General features: G+C 37.0%; 1 protein-coding gene across 1 annotated transcript in view; it reads left to right on the top strand.

Moving 5' to 3' along the window:
- The window catches only part of bsna (bassoon presynaptic cytomatrix protein a), a 210,243-nt gene extending 198,213 nt beyond the window's left edge, over nucleotides 1-12,030 (top strand). Inside the window, 3 exon segments of the mRNA XM_030138868.1 lie at nucleotides 1,014-1,162; nucleotides 3,303-3,394; nucleotides 7,410-12,030. The gene's annotated coding sequence lies outside the window, so the exon portion shown is untranslated.
- Nucleotides 12,031-19,370: the final 7,340 nt, after the last annotated feature.

Genomic DNA, 19,370 nt, shown 5'->3' on the forward strand with positions numbered 1-19,370 from the left:
AATAATCTGGATATTCAGGTAATATTTGATTTTAACCTCAACTCAGAATGCTCCTCAGTCATGTTTTCCAGCTCTAGATAATTTATGAAAGTGGGTCATGTTTATCAAGTGCTTTTCTCTCGTAACACCCTCTGATTTCCATAATCAAATGTCATGAGAAAAAACTGTCATATCAGTCGACAGCAATATGGGAATTATCACAACACATGTCAAGTGGTTTGTGTTTTTTTACAGTTTAAAGGTTGGTTTTGGTTCAAAGATGGTTATTTGTGATTTTACGTGATTTCTAAAGATACAAAATGAAGGCAACAATACAAGACTAAACATGAAAAAACAAGATGAAAACATTGTGAAAGATGCAACAAGACAATATTTATGTTCAGTTAATGAAGTAATTTGATTACTTTATCTTCAGTTTTCTCTGTTTTGATAAAATAAGCTTTGAATTTACTCTGAACTTTTATAAACATCTACATGATCTGAGAATGAAATATTGGAAAATACATGATTTACACTGAAAAATGGAAAATACAGGTGATACTATTTGAATAATTGGTGATAAATTACTTAGGAAAGGTTTAATGTAGAGAACAACTCATTTCAGAATTGACAAAAGTAGTTGTAGGTCTTTAAGGATGAACCCTAGTTTTGATCCTTTCAGATCCATCCTTCACTGAACCTTTACTCTGATTCAGGTACTTTTACATCAGAAGACTGTGAGGACTCAAAAATAATGTACTTTTTATATTTCTGAAGGATAACAATATCATGTATCAGTCATGTTCATTGCAGTGAAGTAAAGCACAAGTTCATCAGTATTAAATAGAGAGATGAGCTGTAAAATAAACTGCTATTATGAGAAGAACTGGAAGATGTATATGAAGTATCATTTCTGCACATGCTGTAGTTTTTGTTCTGTTTCAGTGTGACTGAATAAACCGTCAGTTCAGTCTGTCTGTCCTCCAGCCTTCATCTCCTCCATAAACTGACCGAGGCTGTCCTCTCGTTTGCAGGACTATGTCAATTTCTGCTGATGAAGTCACAAGGCCTCGTACCAGAACAACCTGTAAAATCGACCCTGTTTTTGTTCAAGTAAAAGAGATTCAAGGAGAGGAGAGAGAAGAGGAGGGTGGGGAAGCAGCGAGGACGCCAGAGCACACTGGTGAGGACGGTGCTATTTCACAGGTTTAACTTAAACTGAGTTTTAATTTAACCTGTGAGGAGTCAGCAGGTGGAGGAACCACCACCTGAGTCATATGGGGGGGTTCGAATCTCGCTCTGTTCTAGTCATGTGCCGTTGTGTCCTTGGGCAAGACACTTCACCCACTTCACCTCCAGTGTCACTCACACTGGTGGTGGGAGGGGCAAATTGGCAGCCACGCCTCCATCAGCTGTAGATACAAATGTAGTTTAACACCACCAGAGAGTGAATAATGGATCAATAATGTAAAATAGATAGATAGATAGATAGATAGATAGATAGATAGATAGATAGATAGATAGATAGATAGATAGATAGATAGATAGATAGATAGATAGATAGATAGATAGATAGATAGATAGATAGATAGATAGATAGATAGATAGATAGATAGATAGATAGACTTTATTAATCCCCAAGGGGAAATTCAAAAATACAGTCACTGCTCCACAGAAACAGTCATACCACATCCACAATAAATAAATAAATAAATAAGTACGGAGTGTAAACAGCTAAAAATAAGTTTGATTAAAGAGAAAGTAGAATTAAAAGATAAAAAGTGTATTCTACCTAACACATTAAATATAACCCCCCATTATTAGTAGTAGTAGTAGTAGTAGTAGTAGTAGTAGTAGTATTCAATACGCAGCCTTTTTTTTGGGGGGGGGGGGGGGGGGGCAGCATGCCTCGAAATGAAATTTAAAAAATGACTATATGAAGTGCTTTTCTACTGGGTAATGGAGTGTTTCTCAACCTTTTTGGAACAAAGCCCCACTAACGGCAGCATCAGCCTCCTGCGCCCCCCCCCCCCCCCCAAATAAAAAAAAATGTGTGTGGGGGGGTGTGGTGTGTTATTGTAAAAGGACTGCTATGGACCTGTATGTGGAGGATGTGTCACCTACCGAAAATAAATTTGCCAACGGGGGGGGCTCGCACAAGGTGCCATTCAAGCTAGCTCCCCCAGTGCATCAACCATCAACAAAAAGACAGAAATAGGAAACAGAATTTAACACTGTGACTTCTGTTTGACCTTTCAGTTCAGTTTAGTTGTGGTGTCCCTCAGGGCTCAGATCTGGACCCTTTTTGTTTTCCACTCATACATGTTACGTTTTTGCCCTATTGTGCAAATAATGTTATTATGGCATGTTATTGATAAGCCAATGACACGAAAACATACTGTTGATCTCAGAATTGACCTGGGACATTAAAGGCAGGATCCTTGAACTTAACAAGAGTCAGTCTGAATTCATTCTGTTCGCTCTCATTTAGTCTTAGGATTGTGGGAAATACTCTGGATATTCAGGTCATATTTGTTGTTAACGTCAGCTCAGAGTGTCCTTCAGTCTCGTGTTCTCCAGCTCAGGATGGTTTATAAAAGTGGGTCATATTTATCAGGTTCTTTTCTCTTGTAACACCCTCTCATTTGCATACGAGGGGGCTTCAAAAATGTCATGGAAAAAGGACCGTTTTTCAACATATGCTTCATCTATGTCAGTACACGTCTGCAGCCTTTAAGTCCATCTGTGTAAAACTGAGAACCATGTGATTTAAACCTTGTCAAAGCTATGTTCTTTTTCCACCGACTTTTTTTCCAACATTCTTTTTATTGAAGTCAAGGCATACCAAAGTGGCAATCATACAAGAAAAAAAAGACAACACTTTTAGATTTTCTACATAACAAAAAAAACACAGTACCCACCACATCCCTCCCCCCACCCTACAGAGTCCCAGGCAATACATCCTCATCTAAGATTAAATAAATACATAAGCAAAAAAAAGGAAGAAAGGAAAAAAAAGAAACAAAACAAGCAAAAAAAAAAAAAAACTGTAGAGGCAATGATATTAGTGGGTATGACACTCATCAGGCATGAATAACTAAACAAAAAGAAGACAGGAACGGAGTTGGTCTATGAGGCGGATTTGAGAGTAACCAACTTTTTGAAGCCCCCTCGTACCCAGTTCAGGTTTGTTTTTCCCCTAAAATCCCGCCGTTTGACTGAAAATGGACCTCTTTTGTTGTGAAACTGTCACATGGACTCATCGTGTCCGTCAGAGGGTCTTTGGTCCCGTTGTCTCATATGTGGTTAATGTGTTGTTTCAGCCAACGTGGACTGAAACCAGAGGACTCTTCACGTCTCAGGCCTGAGGACGACTGTCAGAGAGGACGACTGCTGCTCTCTGACAGGACAGACAGTAAGTCCACGTCCGTCCACAGCTGTCTCACCTCTGCTTTGTGTTCATTCGTCGAGATAATTATGATTTTATTTGTAATGGTACAAACAGGAAGTGTTCGACTCCATACCAGTTTCCACACATTTTATCTGCAGTAATTATGAGTCACTGAAGTGTCCTGATGAGGGTTTTATGTCAACGCTTGTGTCTTTATATGAGGCTCTTAATGGAGGAAAGTCAAAGAAGTGAAAATGGAAGACACAGGTTTACGAATCTGGAGATCTCACTTTAATCCAATGGTTCTCAGTCTTTTTCGTTGAGGACGAAAAATCTCCTGCTGAAAAATCTGATTGATTTGGAGCAGGAATTTAAACAGATTGTAGAAATCCACTTGATTTTTTTGTCGGAATGAATATAAAGATAGTTTTGCAGCACCTGGAGGGTTCAGATTCAAACTGTATGAACTATTAGGGTCCAAATACACAAATAAATGAACCGCAGACTAATAAAAGTGGGTTTAGATGAATCTGAGCCCTTTAAGACAATACTGTTTTGTTTTCAGATCATTGTCCTGTTTCCTCAGACTCTGAAAACAAACATTAGTCATGTGGAGACAAACCACAGGAGCGAAGCCTGAAGCCAGTCTGTGAAAATCACAGGCATCTGGACTCAGAAAAACATCAGCCAGGTCTGTTTAATAAAGGACGCTTCAATCTAATTTTAACATATTAGAGGAAAGAAACTGAAACATAAAGCCCAATCACACTTTGAGCTCATTCTGTCTTCTGATGAAGTGTCTCCTGGTTTCTCTCCTCTGTTCTGACTGTGATGTCACTCACCTTTTAGAATAAGAAACATTCAGGTGCATTTTTGGCTTCAGTTTCTACACTTTGACAGTAATATCCCAACAGACTCATATGTGTGAGGAGCAACGATCACGACTCTGGACCTAAATATAAACCATCAGGACCCAGTGTGACTTTAGTGTCAGTTCCCAAATGAATTTTTCTCGCTATTTAACCTTTCCCAAGTGATTTATCACCATTTATTATAGTATTAGCCTCTGAATTTAGCATTTTTTATTGTGAAAATGATTTATTTTCATATGTTTAATTGACTGATCATGTATTTATTCATAAAAGCTCAGATTAAAGTCAAAGGTTGTTGTATCAAAACAGAAAAAATGGAAGAAAAAGTGTCTTTTTCAGTCCAATCTGTCCTTAACTGAACATAAACCCAGTGTGTCCATCCACTGTCATTGATCCAACTCCATGGATTTATTGTTTTTCTTTAATTTTGTTCAGTTTGTGGCTTTTTTTGTCCATGTTTGTTTTGTTCATTTTTGTTCACTTTATTGATCACTGACTGCTTTCGATCATTTTGTTTTTACTACATTTTTGTTCATTTTTGCTCATTTTTCACATGATTTATTGTTTTGTAAAAAAGTTTATTGGTTTTTGTTCATTTTATTTATTAATTAATTAATTTCAAGTTCATTTTTGCTCCTTTTTTTCAACATTTATTGTTTTGTAAATGTTTTATTTGTTCATTTTATTTATTAATTAATTTATATAAACCCAGTGTGTCCATCCACTGTCATTGATCCAACTCCATGGGTTTTACTGGTGAATCAATGTTGTAGAAGATGACGGTGTTTCCATGGTAACTACGGAGCCTCTGAACGTCCAAATGGGTCATATCTGATGACCATGAAAAGATGAAGAACTGTATTTTACACCAATTATTGACATGGATTGATAGGATTAGTGACCAGCAGTTTAGATCAGTAGATGCTTTTGGTCTAACTGTGTTTTTTATTTGATTTTATTTTTTGTAATTTATCTGTAATGTTGAGTTGTTGAACGGTGTTCACATGGACCATAATAAATTCAACTGTATTAATAAGGATGAGATCGACTGAAACTCTAAGAATCTGGTCAATAAGAAAATTAGTAGTAGTAGTAGTAGTAGTAGTAGTAGTAGTACTGTAGTAGTAGTAAATGCCTTGACATTTTGGCTCCATCTTGGTTCATAAAAACCTGCTTCTTCTCTTTCTTTTTGTTTAATTTCCAGTGGAACAGGTGAAAATGTTAAACTGATCGAATGCTCTGTAGGTAAACGTGTTGGTATCTGATCAGCGTCCATGTAAACACTTAACTTTCCATCAGTTATGAAAGTAGAAACAGTAAATAGAAGAGGACAGCAGAGTTCTTCAGAGGAGGGGGAGGAAAGACTGCATGAAAGGGAGAAAGTCATGGAAGAAAAAAACAGAAAAGCGATGTTTGAGCGGAGGCTTGGATGTGGGAGGACGGATCGGTCACATGAGGCTGCACTCAGGACGTTATCTTTACGATACATATGCACCAGTGTGGGTCCAAGTACAACAGTTCCATCAATGAGCGTCCATTCCCCACAGAGACATAAGCTGTAAAAGCCTCTGCACTGAGGCTAAAACACACTTCAGCTCAAACAGATGCAGAGAGAACGTCTGTGTTTGTGTGGACCAATGAGGAGACTGGAACACTCACTGAAATAATCCAACAAATGACAACACCATGAAGAAGGAAATGTTCCACAGAGGCTTCGACAAACTGTGAAAGAGCTGAAAGTTGATTTCATATTCAGAGACAAAAATTGAAACCAGACTCAGGTTTTAGTGCAGTGGTTTCCAACCTGTTTTTGTCTCCTGACCCCATTTTAACATCACAGATTTCCAGCGACCACAGACATTCGAAACTGAGACTTTTTTTGTTTTTGCTAAAATTAATGTGTTTTTGACCCTGTAATAGTTTTCTATCCTCTGTTTCAAATACAGGTTAATTTTAGAGGACATTTAGTCTATATAATGTATATTATTGTGGACAGAGGCAGTAAATCCAGGTGTAGATTACTGCACAAAGGGAGAATTGGATTTTCCTTGGTCAGGATATGTACAGTCAGTCCAGCTGTGATTTACAAGGAGGACAATTAATACTGAACAAACAAGAACTGAAACTATGAATTATGAAAGAGCTGCAGCATCTGAAACTGACCACAATGAACATTTGACAGATAAACAGAACCACAGTGCTGCAGTTTCAGACTCATAGTTTGTCTGCTATGGACTGGGATTGGCTCTGCCAATGTACCATGTATTTTTTATTAGTAAGTTTTTATTTTTATCTATTACTAGAAATTTCATTTGAATTCCAGCCGACCCCATGTGGGATCCCGACCCCAAGGTTGAAAAACCCTGTTTTAGACTAAATACTTCTTTAATATCAGCTCTGCTCAGGCTCCAGAATAGTGAATAGTATGTGATTTGTGTTTTTGTATTGTATCTGTCATTGTGTACTGTTGGATGTACAATAATTTGCCCCTAGGAGATAAAGTACCTTGAACCTTGACCTTGAAATAATGTCATATCACTAAAGTGTAACTGTGATGTGATGATGAACTACCTCTCAGTCTTTACATCTCAGTAATGGACGGAAACATGCATAAAGGTGCATTTCCTTTTGCAGATGCTCTGAATATTTGCATAAACTTTTTAACCATAGCATCTAAGGCTGCACTTATCCAATATCAGGATTGGATATCAGCCCTGATATCAACATTTTAGCTGGATCTGGGATCAGTAAAAGCAGCTGATCCATAAGACTGATCCTTCCCCTTTAAACCATTTTGCAATACAGGCTACGTCATGCATGTCGAATGTAACTGTAAAAGTAATGCAACCATCCATTTATTTTTAAATATTTATTACAAGTCACTGCTTGTTGTCTTTTGTTTTCTCACTACTTATGTAATTTTATATATTTTTATATTTTTATGCTGCCTATATCTTTGACTTTTATTTGATTGTATCTTTTAACCTTTATGTTTATACTCTGAGACAAAACTATCCATCCATCCATCCATCCATCCATGGAACTGCAGGTTTTGGTCGTTCATTTGCTTCATTTTTCCCTTTTTTGTGTTTTCTGCTTGAAAATACAGATGTCATGTTGAACACATAATATTCAGTCATTTGACTAAATAATCCGTCTTTTTACAGATCATTCCAAGCCATGTCCATCGATAGGAGGAATGTCCAATTCCATTCTGCGTCTTCGACCAAAGAAATCAGCACCACCCAACCCAACACCTCCAAGACCTGAGTCAGTTCCACACAGAGACGAAGGCAAAAAGAACCCATCCTGTTCCCACCTCCAGCCACCAGAGGGAGCTGTCCTGACACCGCCGGAGATCTGCACAGCTGTTGAAGACGAGCAGGACCGACGGAGGCTGTTTTCGACCATCCACGTTGGATTTAACTGGAGAAAATGTTCTAACTACGTACGCTGATGACGCCACCATTTATATTGAAGTTGATTTTTTGCTGCTATGGAAACAGCAGCTTTACCGCAGGCATGTCGGCGTCTGAGGATCCTCAGTTCCACCGTCCTGTGCTCAGACTAGGGATAATACCCACAAACCACCTCTCTCTCCTCTTTTTTTATGTCTTCTCAAAAGAAAAACAAACAGGATACAGGTTTTTCTGGTACTAAAGACTCGGACACCCATCCAGATGATGGAAATGTCACATTGAATGAATAAGACGATGATAACGACGTCAAACCACAAACACGTGGAGTGTGTTTGTGTCTTTCCACGGTTTCTATCTACATTCCAGTTCAGACCTGAGGAAACCTTCGCCTCCCCGACCCCTGCTCCTCTTCCTCACTTCTCTGCATTTGTTGAATGCTGATTCCTTTTGACTTCATCCCTCGCCATAAAGAAGCATATAGCGGATGTAAAAAAAAAAAAAAAATAGGTAGGAGTTTGGAATGCATGGAACTTTATATCCAAGACCTTACACTGTTCATCGAAACGTAACAGAGGCCATAAAGACACTGGAAAACACAGCTTAGACCACGTTCACAATAACGGATGCGTTTTCCCAGAGGAGAAACAGGAAGCAACACGGGAATCTGGGATTAAAAGGAGCTTTTACGGAAACAAAACGAGGCTCTGTTTGGAATAAAGCCGTCGGGGTTGTTTTTCAGCCATTTCAAAGCCATTAAGACAACGTTTACCTGCAGTGCTTGTGGTGACGCGTTTCTCCACAACATTTGGCTCTCGCATATTTTTCACGTCGTTGGTGGTTTTTCATCTACTGTCTTTATTTTTTTACTCTTAGTTTTCTTAGGTTTTTTTACGTTACAGGTCGCTGATATCGCCTTAATCATTTGTAAAATGTTTTGATTTGACGTTGAAGTGACGTATTTTCTACAAATTCATATTTTCATCTCACTTTTTTTTTATGTAAAACTCTGAGCTGGAACACTGGCCACAGTGAGATTACTTTATATTTTTGAGGATTTATTTTTCATTAGTTTTATGTTTTGTATGTTTTGTTACCTCCATCGCGCCCCCCTGTCGATTTTTTCTGACTTAAAATCAATAATTATAAAAGCAATAGAGTAAGAAAACGAAAGTAAAGAGCACAATCTTGTGTCATGTGAAAAGTCGGTGGAAGAGAAATGTGTTGCCTCCGTTTGTCGAACTCACCGCCGACGTACCGCTGAAGTGTGACTTACTACAACACGTTCGACCGCCGTACGAACACGTCAGAGATTCAATGCCGCTTGGGTACCGCCCAGATCTTCCCCCCGGCTGACGCCGACGTGGATAATCAGCCGGCGATGGCAGTGGAGCGCCGGACACTGCAGAGGGCAGCAGAGAGGCACTGAAAAGCAGACCAGTCCCACCTCGCCGCAGAACTGGACCCGGCGTCGTCACCTCCGGGGGTCCGGGTCTCGACGCAGGAGCTCCTCCCCCACTCGCCGCCGCGTTTCAGCATGTGTCTTCACTTTGTCGAGATGTGCACAAGCGCACGTGAAAGCACACGAAACGGTGTCGAAAAAGAGAGAAAAAAAACACACAACCACGTGACTGAGGAACCAAAAACCCCACCTGGTCGATCACAGAGTCACTCGCCTTTTTTTTACGTTTCATTTTCTATCGTGGTGGCGTCCGGACCTGCGACCCGACCCCCCCCGAACCTCTCTATCTTGCTCTCAAGACTGTCAGTTGTCATGGAAACTTCTCAGGTCAGTGTTCTCCCTGCTGTTGCTCCTGCAGTGCATTGTGGGATCTGCGGTTCGGTACTCTAAACGTACTGTCGGGCCAAAAAAAAAAAAAAAATAGCGAGGCCTTCAGCAAAACCAACCAACTTCTGCTGTATATTGTCTTTGTGTGAACGCTCGCTGGGAACCTTCGCATGCTGCCCGGCGCAGAAAACCTCAAAGGGTCACCTCGATATTGTTCTGTTCCTGTTTGTACGTGTGTGTGTGTGTGGGGGTTGTGTATGCGTGTATTTAACGACATTCATCCGATGTGGAAACAGAAAAACACCGTTCAACCACAAACTCATTTGGTGGCAGACGAGGCGACCTCTCATCTCCAGTTGTTCTATGCAATGAATCCGAAACGCGAGAAGGAAACGGGAAGTGAAACTCAAACGGGGGGAAAGAATCCACCACCATCGCTAAATTCACAGGAGTTTTACTGCTTTGCTCTGACATTTCCTCGTAGATAGAAATAAGAGTTTGTGCGTTAAACATGGCCTGTAGAGGTGGAAACCCGCTGTGTTCAGGGTCCTCCGGCCTCTGCAGACACGGTGCGTTCAGGAAAGCCGGGAAACGACAGCTTCACGGGGATTAATAAGACGACGAGGGCGACTAAATGGGAAACCATTTGGATTGAATGAATGTGTTCATGAGAAGGACACCGAGGTTACGTCTGCCATGTCATCTGATGTTAAATTATTTTCACAAAGTTGATGAATATTCTCACTAAATTTCCTATTATTTTGTAAAAAAGAAAAAAAAAAATCATATTTTTACCCAATTTTTTAAAGAATTTACCAAATTTCTTGTTCATATCATTATTTTGACCAAGTTTTTCATTATGCTGAGTAACCTAAGTGTCAGAAATGGGCTTCCATACACTTATTGAATCATGAAGACATGACTTATCATAGTAAGTAGTTTTTTTTTATGAAATGGTCTGTAATAGAATGGGATTCCTGTTTGTTTTTTGTTTGTTTGTTTTTTTTAGGAAAAGTCTTCATCATAATGAACAAAACATTGGATCTCTGCTCTGAAACTTTCAGACATTGGAGGAAACCTCAGCATCTTATTCAAAGAAAATAGAAGAAGAAGAGGCGTAAAATCCCAGTTGTCCTGAACGCATCGTGGCCACATTGAATCAGAGGTTAAAGAACCAATTAATGTAGAAAAATGAGTCTAAATAAGTGTATAAACATAGAAACAGAGTATATAGAAGAGTTTGTATCTGCTCAGGGGTGAAGAAGAAGAAAAGAAGAAGCTCCTCTTTATTTATTTATTTATTCATTATTTATTTATGTATTCATTTATTTATTTATTTGGCTCATGCTTCACTCTGATTGGCCGTCTGAATGTGCACAGAGAAATATTTAAAGACGAAAGGTTAAAATACAGATATTAGAGATCCGATTATAATAGAATAGAATATATTTACGTAGATGAAACAGATGATTTAAACCAAACACTTTACTCAACGAGTCTCAGCGAGTGGAGACAGAATTTATTTTTTACCAGACATCTATGAGATGATTTATCTATTTGAGAATTTATTTTATCATAACGGAGAGAGAGGAGACGAAGCGGAAGAGATTTAAGGTTCAAAATCTATCAGATACAGAGAAAAGAATTATGTGTTTATGAGATTTTTATCCGACGTGGATTGGAACACGTCCACGATAATCAGAGGAACACGAACTGCACGAGGCTGAAAGGGACGGAAACGGCTGCTTTTGTGTCGGAGGTTAGAGGTTGAAAGTGTCTAAAGTCAGAGTTCGAGGTGTGTGTTTTTTTCCAGTGCAGCTGCAGGACGACGTCTGCTTATCGTGGTTTTGTCTGAATCCGGTCGATTTGCTTCTAGTCTGAACATCAGAGGAGAGATCACACTGCCGCCAGATCAGCCACGTCACCTGTCCGACGATAAAGCTCCGACCTGACGAAAAAGTTCAGAGTCACCGACCTACGCCGACTTCCTCTAGTGTATGTCGTATGTTTTTGGAGGTTTGTAGAAAAAGAAAACGTTCAATAAAATGTTCCTCAATCACTTTTGCCTCAGGAAAGCACACACTAAACGCAGCAGTGCAACGTTCAGAGACGGAAGCTGAGGAGGGAAGGTGCGTTTCAACACAGATGGCCACGAAGACGCAAGTACCAACCTGTGTCAGAATGTGTAAACAAAACGACTGTGTGTCTGTTCGCTTCTGTGTAAATGCAGCCGCTGAAGGTGACTTAAATATGCATAGCAGCAAGGGCTTTTATACTCCAATACTGGTCTGTGAAGAAAGCCATCCTGTTACTGCCCTCTAGCCAGTCTGGGCTCTGTCTATACTCTGCACGGGCTCCGTCTATCACCTGGAGCCGCCACAGTCCAGACCCGCGGCGGCTCGAGGCCTCGTCGTCTGGGTTTTAGAAACGAAACGCAAAGCAGAAGTCACACGTGCAATAAAGAACGGGAGGCCGAAAGACACGACTAAAATATCTGAGGCCGAGCAATAAAACAGTTCATTTATGTTTATTTATGTGGTTTTAGTTGGTTTGTGTCTGTAGAGCTGTTACACAGAGATAACTCTGAAAAATATGTCACAAAATTAACACAAAACACATAGTTTATTTATCTAAGAGACTTTTATTCCAACAGAAAATAGTTGAAATGTCCATAGTTTCAATGATTAAAGGCAGGAAACGGCAAATAAACAAGTTAAACAATAATTAAATGTATAGAAAAACAGCAACAAAACTGAAAATAACAAAACAATATTAAATATTAACATCAAATACATGAAATACGTTTAATGGTTTTACTGGAAGTGGACAAAATGACTCTGATTATGTTAATATCCAGTTTTAAGGCTGAGTTTTGATAGTGAGTGACAGTTATTTATAAAAGATGCGACTAAAATATCTGAGGCCGAGCAATAAAACAGTTCATTTATGTTTATTTATGTGGTTTTAGTTGGTTTGTTTCTGTAGAGCTGTTACACAGGGATGATAACGGAAAAAATGTCACAAAATTAACACAAAAACACAGTGTATTCATCTAAGAGACTTTCATTCCAACAGGAAATAGTTGAAACGTCCATAGTTTCAATGATGAACAGCAGGAAACCGCAAATAAATGAGTAAAACAATAATTAAATGTTCAGAGAAACAGCAACAAAACTGAAAATGACAAAACAATATTAAATATGAACATTAAATACATGAAATATGGTTAATGGTTTAACTGGAACTGGACAAATATGACTGATTATGTTAATATCCAGTTTTAAGGCTGAGTTTTAATCCTGAGTGACAGTTATTTATAAAAGACACAACTAAAATGTCTGAGGCCGAGCAATAAAACAGTTAATTAATGTTTATTTGTGATTATCGTTGGTCTGTGTCTGTAGAGCTGTTACACTGAGGTGATAACTCCAATTGATTTAATCTGTAACAAAAAATGTCACAAAATTAACACATAACACGAAGAAAAATGGGATTTATTCATGTAAGAGAGTTTTATTCCAACAGAAAATAAACTAAACTAAAAAAAGTTATTCACAATAAAACATAAAATAAATGTTTATGTGTTCAGAGAAACAGCAACAAAATGAAAATAACAAAATATTAAATATGTTTAATGGTTTAACTGGAACTGGACAAATATGACTCAATGATAACGTTAATATCAGTTATCGTCAAATTAAATATTAAATTATTATTTAATCCAGTTTTAAAGCTGATTTTTGATCCTGAGTGACAATTATTACATACACAACAATGCAACAATAAAAATGATAAATAAAAATGTCAAGACTGAGCTTATTTTATTCATTTTGAAGAAAAACAACGTAAGCATTGAATATAAGATTCTTCACAATATTGTCAGAATTTTTTCCTCATCTTGTTTTAAATTATTTATGAAAGACAAAAACATTAAATAAGTGAAAATATTGTAAAAGATGAAACAATAATTTTACTTGATTTTCTTCCATTTTTATCTGTACTGTTTTGTCTTTTACATTGTTTTCTTTTACTGGCGTCATTTTTGAGTCTTTTACAAATAATTTAAAACTGCAAACAATAAATACACAAGAAAACACAGTTGATTTTTATTGGTGAATTGAACATGAGCTCCGTTTTAACGTCTTGCATCAGTTTTATTTAGATTGTCTTTTAATAATAGCTTTCACTTTTGAACTGGAAATAAACGCATGGATTTTTAACATTATCTTTAATTTTCTTTTCTCTGTATCGACATTAAACTGATTTTACTTTTTGTTGTGACTCATGTCCATTAAAAATCGACCAAATCTCTAAATTTGAAAGTTCATTGTTTCTGGTTTTGTTTTTTTCTGTTTTTTCTCGTGTTAAACCTAGATCTTCGACGGCCTCTAAAACCCAGACGATCGATGTGTTCCGGCCGCTGTCGGACGCCGTATAGCAGAACCTGAGGAGGATTTTACACATTAGAACCTATAAATATGAATATATATAAAGTAAATGTTTCATAGGTGAGAGGTTGTAAAAAAAAAAAAAAGCGACAGAATGCTGAAAGAAAAGCCCCATGTTTGACTGTAAAACCATCAGGGAGCGTTTCCTCATCTTCACCTGTATCCAGTCATCCAAGTAAATCTACAAGTGCATGACCTTATGACCTTTACGCCCCGCCCCCGTCCGCTCTCCGCCCCCTGACCTCCGACCTCACAGGCTGCCATCTTTTATTCCAGTGTAAATACCAGACGGGAACCGAGTCCATGTAAAGGACGTGTAAATCTCCGAACATGTTAACGCACCACAACAACAACAACACACGGGCGCCAACGAGTTCGCGTTTGTTCGCAAAAAAAAAAACTCGCCCCGAGCTCCGACCTGCCCAAACCTGTGCTTTTTGTGTATAAAAACCGACAAAAACCACGTAAGAAACATTTGAGTATTCAACTACAGAACCTGCATTGTGTACGTATGTGGCCGGCTCGTGCGGACTGTTTTAAAAACCATTAAAAAAAAAGTTGTATTCGGATAAAAAGAAAAAAAAAAAAGTAATAATAATAATATTGGTCTGTGTAGAGTTTCTATACATGTTGTGTTTGTAAAATGAGACGACATCAAAAAACAAAAAAGGGAAAATATTCTGGCTTCCATGTAATTTTTTTGGGGTGAACGATGGAAAACGGAGCGAGAGGGCGAATTAAAAATAAAAAATTTTAAAAAAAGGAAAAAAAAAAAAAGGCAGAAAATATGTGAAAATATCCCAATCGGATGAAGAGAAAAAGGGTGAAAATAAAAAAAGCTGAGAGCCTAAAAATGAGGACAAAGTGTTCCATTCACTGTTGTAAGTGCAATGAGCTAAACTTCCTGTTTCCCATTGTAAAACCTTGTGTATGTTTCCGTGTATCCTCCTGTAAATGGGTGTAGTAGACCTGGTGCATCATGCCATGTAATGTGATGAATGACAAATTATGACCTGACAAATACATTTCAATCAGGAAAAGAAATAAAAGACAAATACAGAAAAACGACCACGCGACTCCGCTGTCGATTATTTTATTTTATTCACAGATTCCAAACAGACGTCGGAGTCATCTGTATTTAACCCTTTAAGTCCTGGGGCGTTCATTAAAGCTGCTGTGAGTATGTGTTTGTGTTCTTTGTCTTCACTGGTTTTGTTTTATTGTGTGTTTTAGGTCAAAACAGATGGAAGAACAGAAAAAGACAAAGAGAGGAACTGAAGTTTGACAGGTTTGGACTAAATAAGGCACTAGAATGGACATCAGTAAGAGATTTAGGATGTAGAACATGAAGTGGAACAGGGATTTGAATTTGGGCCCAGTAGTTTTAGTTTGGGCTGTTTTTTTCTAAATCAGTCCAGCTGCTTTTTAACACCTGGTTGAAACAGTTAAGCAGTTCCACGGTTAAAAAAAAAAAAGAAGAAGAAAATAAGTAACAAAATGAACAAAAACAGCCAAAGTGATCAAACAAAATGAACAAAACTGAATAATAAGCCAAAAAAAATAAGTAACATGAGTAAAATAAGACACAAACGGAACAAAACTGAAGAAAAAAAAAGTAGGAAAATAAAATATGTAACTAAATGAACAAAAACGAATAGAATATTTACAAAATAAATGACATGGAAAAATTTTTTTTAAAAAAGGACTAAAATAAAGTGAAAAAATTTTAATAAAATAAGCAACAAGTATTTCACTTTGGGTTCCAGTAGTTTTACTTTTGGGTTCTTTTTTTTTATAAATCAGTCCAGCTGCTTTTTAACACCTGGTTGAACTCCAAAAAGCAGTTACACGGAAAAAAAAAAAAAGCAGCAAAATTAACAAAAACAGCCAAAGTGATCAATAAAATAAACAAAAATGAAAAATAAACCAACAAATTAATAACATTAACAAAATAAGACACAAATGGAACAAAATTGAAGAAAAATGTAGGAAAAGAAACTAAATAAGCAGCTAAATGAACAAAAACGAAGAGAATATTTACAAAATAATAAATGACATAAAAAAATATTTTTTTTTAAAAAAGGACTAAAATGAAATGAAAACATTTTTTTTAAGAAAACAAGCAACAAGTATTTCAGTTTGGGTCCCAGTAGTTTTAGTTTCGGGCTCTTTTTATAAATCAGTATAGCTGCTTTTTAACACCTGGTTGAAAGAACAGTTAAGCACTTCCACAATACAAAAAAAAAAAAGAGTAAAATAGGTAACAAAATGAACAATAACAGCCAAAGTGATCAATAAAATGAACAAAAATTAATAATAAACCAACAAATTAATAACATGAACAAAATAAACAAACGGAACAAAACTGAAGAAAAAAAAACAGTAGGACAGTAAACAAAATAAGCAACTAAATGAACAAAAACAAAATATTTTCAAAATAATAAATGACATGGAAAAAACATGCAAAAAAACCAAACTAAAATTAAGTTTTGGGGGGGTTTTGTTTTTTCTTTTTTAAATAAGCAACAATTATTTGAATTTGGTCCCAGTAGTTTTAGTTTTGGCTGTTTTTTTCTGAATCAGTCCAGCTGCTTTTTGACTCTTCTTTAACTCCATAAAGCAGTTCCACAGTTAAAACGCAGTAAAAAATGAATAAATAAAGGGGAAAAAACAACACTAGAAACAACAATTTAAAAAAAAAACAAGGAAAACGGTGTATAAAAAAAAAAAAAGCCCAAAGCGTCTGTTTTTATAGTGAGTCGGTCTCACTCACTGCTCTGTGTTTGACCCTCCATTCCACAGGTGGTGGGGGGTGAACTGAGCATGCTCAGATGTCCGTGGAAAGAACTAGGTCTATTCTGTCAGTGCGTTTCAAAATCTTTCCTATTGAGCAAAGAGGTGAATTTATATGAATGTTTACATAAATCATACATTCAGAACGCTGACCACAGACAGGTCAGGGGTTCAAGGGTTAACTCTTTCATTTCCATTGGATCCAGTCGACATTTTATGTTAAATATGTTAAAGTTTGTACAATGAAACTTTTGTCAGTATATTCATGTTATACATTTGTAGAAAGTGTAGATTCTCCAAAATTTAATCTTATTTTACATCATTCCTGAACAACAAAACATAATTAGTGAAAGAATCACCTGGGTAGAGAAGGAACCAAATGGGACGTCCTACCTGAGGTCACATGACTGGTCACATGACAGGTCCATTCCATCAGTAATTACATTAAATGGACAAAAATATGTGGACACGTTGAATCCAAGTGTTTCTTTTCTGACAAAACAGTAATGATTATGTCAGGGTATAGTTTTATATTTGGATAAATATCATTGCATTGGTTAGTTTGGGTTAAATTATCTAATGTCTCAGATGGTTTTGACTTAATTTCTCTCAACATTGAATGACAAATACAAATGTTATCCTTGGTTTAATGAAAAAATAATAAAACTACATCATGATACATTTCTGTTCTGTAGTTCCACATTTTTACAGTTTATTGAAGACTTAAAAGTAGGTAAATGCTGCCTCCTTGTGGCCAAACCAGTTTATAATTTGAGCAGTAAAAGTAGAAAAATAGGACCAATGGCCCTGTAGCTTACCGGCCAAATGAAAAGCTTTGGGAAATGTATCCAGATGTCATTTATTCTCACCCAGTTCTTTGTATTTATTCTATTACAGAAGTAGCCCATGTTTTGGTCATATTCCATCAGATCTGTAAAAAATTCAAATTCCAACTTGATATCATTGATACTGATTTATTGGATCAATCCACTTCCTATCTGTTATAATGGGAAAATTTTTCAAAGTCGCACCAAATCCAGAATCAGATCCGGATCCAAATAATTTCACTAACTTGTGTTGACATCCTCATACAGAAGCTGTATACCAAGTTTGAAGTCAATCAGAACTGGAGTTTCAGAGAAGAAGACGATTGAAATGTTTTCCCCATAAGAGCCCATGTTAAATTTTGCGTCAGTTCCAGATCCAGAATCAGATCCTGATCAGCATGTGGACATTATGTTTAGGTCATCTCCCCATCAGGGCTGGACTGGAGACATTTACACTGGAGATCATTTAGATTTACTGAGTTATTGCATCCATCCACTTCCTATCTGTTATAATGGGGACATTTTTCAAAGTCACACCAAATCCAGAATCAGATCCAGATCCAAATAATGTCACTAACTTTTGTTGACATCATCATAAAGAAGCTGTATACCAAGTTTGAAGTCAATCGGAATTGTAGTTTCGGAGAAGAAGACGATGGAAATTTTTATAACGGACGACAGACGACGACGGACGCCGCATGACGACAACAGCTGACAGCCTGTCGGCCGGTAAGCTAACAACTGACCGCACATTAGAACCAGTTAAATCAACTGATGGTTCGTGGCTCAAACCTGAGCTATTTAAGTGATTTACAGATGAACTCTTTCCATTCAACCTTCCATGAGTGATTTATCACCATTTATTATAATATTATCCTCTGTATTTTGCATTCTTCAGTTAAAACCATGTATTTTCCTGTATTCAATTCACTGATCATGTAGATGTTCATTAAAGCTCAGAGTAAATTCAACGGATATTACGTCAGAACAGAAAACTGAAGAAAAAGTGACTTTTTCAGCCAAATATTACATGAACTGAACATAAAGTACATGGGTTTATTATTTTTTCTTCAAATTTGATCAGTCTGTAGCATATTCTATTCTTTTTGCTTATTGTTATTTTTAATTGATTTTTTTTTTTTTCATTCATTACTTTGGCTATTTTTGTTCATTTTCTTGCTTATTTTCTCCATGTTATTTTGTGAATTGTATTATTTATTTTTGTTCATTTTGTTGCTTATTTGATTTTTTTTCTTCAGTTTTGTTCAGTTTGTGGCTTATTTTGTTCATGTTACTTATAATTTTGTCAGTTTTTTCTTCGTTTTTGTTCAATTTGTTGCTTATTTGATTCTCTTTATTTTGTGTTTGTTTTTTATTGTATATTTACTTTAATTTAGTGCATTTTTTTCACATTATGTCCATGTATTGATAGTTTGAGTGCAGTGTTACTCGTTGCTTTCATCAGTTTCTGCTCACAGGTCAAACACCACCTGTGACACCAGGCTTCAGTCAGTTCAGTTAATACAGTTTGGCCTGTGCTCCACCAGGGGGCAGCACTGGCTCTGACCCACACCAAACTGCTGTGTTGCCAGATTTGGCGCCACTCGGGACAAATATGTTGTAAGTAAAATTAAATTAATTGAAGCTTAAGTGGTTAAAAGGTGGATTTGTCACCGATCTGGAGACAAGGTTTGTAAAATGGCGGCAGTTGATTCTGTGATGAACAGATACAGATTAAGACAGACAGATCTGACACCGAACAGAGTCAAAAAAACTGATTTAATTCAACAGAAAGTTATTAGAAATGAGAGAAAAGAAAAACCTGGAGCAGAAAAACAACACGAAGGTGGCGGAA

Source organism: Sphaeramia orbicularis, chromosome 7 (genome assembly GCF_902148855.1).
Source record: "Sphaeramia orbicularis chromosome 7, fSphaOr1.1, whole genome shotgun sequence".
Taxonomy (NCBI): domain Eukaryota; kingdom Metazoa; phylum Chordata; class Actinopteri; order Kurtiformes; family Apogonidae; genus Sphaeramia; species Sphaeramia orbicularis.